Source organism: Myotis davidii, unplaced genomic scaffold, assembly GCF_000327345.1.
Source record: "Myotis davidii unplaced genomic scaffold, ASM32734v1 scaffold419, whole genome shotgun sequence".
NCBI lineage: Eukaryota > Metazoa > Chordata > Mammalia > Chiroptera > Vespertilionidae > Myotis > Myotis davidii.
In genome coordinates, this window is record NW_006294998.1 from 687,215 (window position 1) to 691,954 (window position 4,740).

A 4,740-nucleotide genomic window follows, 5' to 3' on the forward strand; every position below is an offset into this window, starting at 1 on the left:
CCGGGGCCGGGGCTTCCCTCGCACCCCAGTTTCGTCCAGAAGGTCGTCTGGAAGGACATCCATTCTAATTAGCACATTATGCTTTTATTATTATAGATATAAAATGCTAATATGCTAAGTGTCCATCCGATTGGTTGCTATGATGTGCACTGATCACCAGTGGCAGATGCTCAACACAGGAGCGGCCATAACGCGCGCTGGCCATTTACAAACGCACTACGGAACTGATGCCCACAAAGCAACACTCAGCTTCCTTCAAGTGAGACACAGGCCCCGCCACCACCCCAGAGTGACAGCCCACCCAATCGCAGCTGACACTGCCGAGAACCCATGGAGCAAAAAGTAGACCACAGCCCAGGTCAGCCCAGAAACGGTGGCTGTGGGCACTGGGTAATGATGACCCATAGCAATGCCTGGCTTCCTTTCCCAAGCGACTACCCTCCTTGGAGTTTCTTCAGCCAAGGAACACGACTTTCTTTATAGCCAGGTGCAAATAATTTTACACTTTATTCAAATGTCTGTGAAGCATTTTCCTGTGCCTCATCTCATTTGATCCTCACAGAAATCCTGGAGTAGGTAGATAGGAGACTTGTTGGAATCCTATTTTCTTTCACTTTTGTGTTGCTGACAAATACCTGAAAGAGAAGTTGGGGTGCTTCACTGGGCTGGAAAAAGTTTAGCTAAATCAGAAAGCAGGTCTAATTAAGCAAGTTTATTTTATATCTCTAAAAGGCTAAGTTGACACACACAATCACAATACATATAGAGCTCTTGCTGGCACCAGTCGCACACATGTGTTTTGATCTGTCATTGTTGATCTTGAATTTGGTTGACACTTCTATTATAGAGAAAGGGTGAATAGTGATATTAAAATATTTCTTTTAATTAATTTCCTTTCAATGTGCATGAATTCATGCACTGGGCCACTAGTATAAAACTGAAAAGCTTCTTTCTGCAGAGTAAAAGAAAGAATCATTTCTCTCAATTTAAATACTTCATTTTGAATTGTTACCCTTTTGACCTCAATATTCCAGTATAACTCAGCTTGCAAGTTTCACTTTATCTTTGTAAGTGTGAAAACTAATTTCTGTTAGCCCTAGGCCATCAAAAGACTCCATCAGTGCTGAACCAGTCTCTCCACAGTTATCACAAAAGAGAAGGAGAGAACACCGACACGTTAGATCCATGCAAAAATTTGGAGTTACAAAAACAACTTTATTTTTAAAATTCAGGAGATTTTCTTACTATCATTTTAGGTAACATCAAATTTCAGAATAATTCCTTTATGAAGAGTTACACAAAATATTCTCTATGTTGGGTAACATTGTAAATTAATTTTTATGTATTTCTATCTAATTTGCTCCATATCTGATAAACTTCTGATGTTTTTGCTCATAAGTTAGTAAAATGTCAACTGTTAACTAGTTGACAAGATATATCATTTGGACAAAGATACCATAATATTGCTTTAAATGAAATACACTCATAATGATATTTAGCTTTGAAAACTATTTTTGAGCACACCTTCCTACTGGGTTCATTGAATATCAGAATTGATATTGGCAATGTAACTCTAAGGTAAAAAGTAAAGTGGCTTTCATAAAGTTATTTCTTGTAGCAAGTTACATCAAGGAACTAAGAAAATGGCCTCAAATTACTTCTTTAAACAATATTTGCAGTCCTTTTATTGATAAAATATAACTGAGATACTTATTTTATACATTTAAATTATCTTAAGATTTGACAATAATATTTAGCTATTGTGTAACCCAGAAATGAAACTATACAAAATAGTTTTAGAAACACATGTATTTCTACCTGCACATACACTTACAAATCATCAAAGATACATATTTATTTTCAAATAAAGGCTTTGAAAAATGAAACCATTTCACCTAATTACCAAGGTGGGACAAGAAACCTTTCATACAAAAATAAAAATTAAAGTAGAAATAACACTTTCAGCTTAGTTTTCTAATGTCTTCAAAATCACATCAATTTTAAAAATCACTACTTTTGAGAACAAAACTATAACTATTCCCCTCCCATTTCTGTAATGCTTATACTAAAACATAAAAAGTACTCTAAAAACAATAAATGCAATTCTTACATTTTAAGCCATTTTAATATAAAGGATAGCAATTCAAATCATTTTTACATTTCTACTTAAGTTTATATTGTACTGGAATTATTTTACTTGGAAGGATTAGTATCATGACAATACTTTAGGAGCAGTCTTAGACATCCACATCAACATTAATGGATATTTCACTGTTTACTTAAATAAATTTTCTGGTATGCACCAAATTATCTAACACAACAAATCTATAATGCTAATCTGTTTTGAGAGCAGATAGTCCGTATTTACTATTACTGCCTTTTGAAAATATATTGACTTTTTTAAATACTTAAATTAGTCATATTAGTTGAAATAACATTTGAGGAATACATGAAAATTCTTCATTGACTATTGAGTCTCTACATGACTACTTTTTAAACAGTTTTTTTTTTAATAAAGAGAAAAAGTGTTTGTATTTTTAGCCAGTGGAGCAGAATTTTAAGATGAGAAGTAACAAGGATAATATTTCAATGCTGGTTTCTAAGCTACAAATCTTGTTTGTTATAATAATAATAACCAATGTTAGAGTCTTTGAAAATCATGATTACAATTAAAAGCTTGGAACAGCATGAGCAAGCTAATGGCAACCTCTTGAATCCCATTTTAAGTTAGTTCTGCTTCCAAATAAACACTTTTAAATGGTTTCAAATAACACAGCTGATTAGCCAGCATCAGTCTAGGAATTTTTTTCAATGTTCCGCTGTGTAACTTTTGGCATCAAAAAGGATAGCGAGCACTTTTGCTTTGTGATGAATAAAAAAAAAAAAAATCAAGCACTAAAATACGAGTGGTTTCTATAACAGGGTAAATATCCTTATTTAAGTAATGTTCTCCCCAAAATTAAAGTAACATTTTACTTCTCCTTCTGAGAGTTTATTAAGGAAAGGAAATCAGAATTTTTTTTCAGTTGAGGTGAAAAAAAAACCTGCTTCATAAGTTTATATGTTGTAAGCCACTGCTTGAGAGGGAATGCAGTAAACGTAGTTCAGAGATAAACCACTATAATATACTTTTCCAATTCCATGGTGTCCATAGACATACTTCATAATCTCCCTCATGGTAAGGCACTTTTCAAATTCTGGAAGAACAGTTCCTAATTGCATTAGCCTAGGAGCTACATCAAATGGGTAGGATATTGTCTGTGTTATTACTCCACCAACACCACCACAAAGTAAGCTTATGTGAATTTTCAAAACTAAGACCTTAGGATTGTCTGGTGAAGGTCTAACAAGAAGGATGGGCACATGGGAAAGCCCAACACTCTTCAAGGTACCGAAAGTGAAAAATGAAACACCTGTCTTAGCGTAGCAGGCTTCAGGCCTCTGTAAAATCACAGGAACCACCTTTCTTTACATAAATTGTTTTTAAATGCTTGAATAATTCCTGTGTGTTCCCTTTTCACCCAGAACAGTAGGTGAGCTCTGACCATGTCAAGAGGGTAAATCCGGTCAACTGCTATTATACCTGCCATGATCCAGCTATTAATCTGTGCACATGACCGGAAATTCCCAGCTTTGTAGTTATTAACGTTTTATAATGCTCAAGCACCATCAAAAACATCGACAAATGGATCATGAGATCACAGTTAGATTCCCTCTCAGGGCATACGCCCAGCTTGCAGTCTCAATCCTCATTAGGGGATGTGCAGGAGGCAGCCAATCAATGATTCTCTCTTATCCTTGATGTCTCTCTCTCTCCTGCTCTGAAATCAACAAAAATGTATTTGAAAAAATTTGAATTATCATTGCACCCTTACCTTTATACAATCCAAGGTATCCCTCCTTTTGGGGAACAGCATGCAATGCAGAAAATACTCCTAAATGTTTATAATGATGATTGTGAGCTTATAATAAAACTTCTACTCAATCCAAAGAAGCAACTGTTGTTTTAGCACAGCATCTCGCAATACCTCTGGCCAGGAAGGGGCCAATCCAGTGTAAGTCTCTTCCTGCGGTGGGCCCTCTGGCTTCTGCCTCCTGCCGCATCACTGGAGGGCATCCCAAGAAGGGGTCGGCAGCTGCCGGGGGCACCACCATCAGGACCAGGGCAGAGTCTGGCGCTTTAGTCGCCAATTTACAATCAAGGGCTGAGACCATGGCCATTGCTGCACTGACACACACCGACAGCCCCGCGGGTGGGCCGGAGTCTCAAATCATGTCTCAATTAAAACAATTATTTACATCAAAATCATTTGATCAAAGTAAAAAGTTTCAATGTCATTATTGAATAATTAATCCCAGCTAATCAAGAATGAATATATTCTCTATTCTTTAAATAATTCATAAAGTCCATATTCTTTTTTAAAAAATATATTTCATTGATTTTTTACAGAGAGGAAGGGAGAGGTATAGAGAGTTAGAAACATTGATGAGAGAGAAACATCGATCAGCCTCCTTCTGCACACTCCCTACTGGGTATGTGCCCCAACCAAGGTACATGCCCTTGACTGGAATCGAACCTGGGACCCTTGAGTCTACAGGCCGATGCTCCATCCATTGAGTCAAACCAGCTAGGGCAAAGTCCATATTCTTATGTGAAAAATCAAAAAGTCCACCTCTTTAACTTAGATAATGATTATTCTATTTTGGTACCAGAGTTGAGTTCAAATTAACAGTTAATCT

General features: G+C 36.3%; 1 pseudogene; it reads right to left on the reverse strand.

The window, feature by feature from the left end:
- Nucleotides 1-3,057: 3,057 nt before the first annotated feature.
- LOC102755767 lies at nucleotides 3,058-4,221 on the reverse strand (annotated as a pseudogene).
- Between the last annotated feature and the right edge of the window lie 519 nt (nucleotides 4,222-4,740).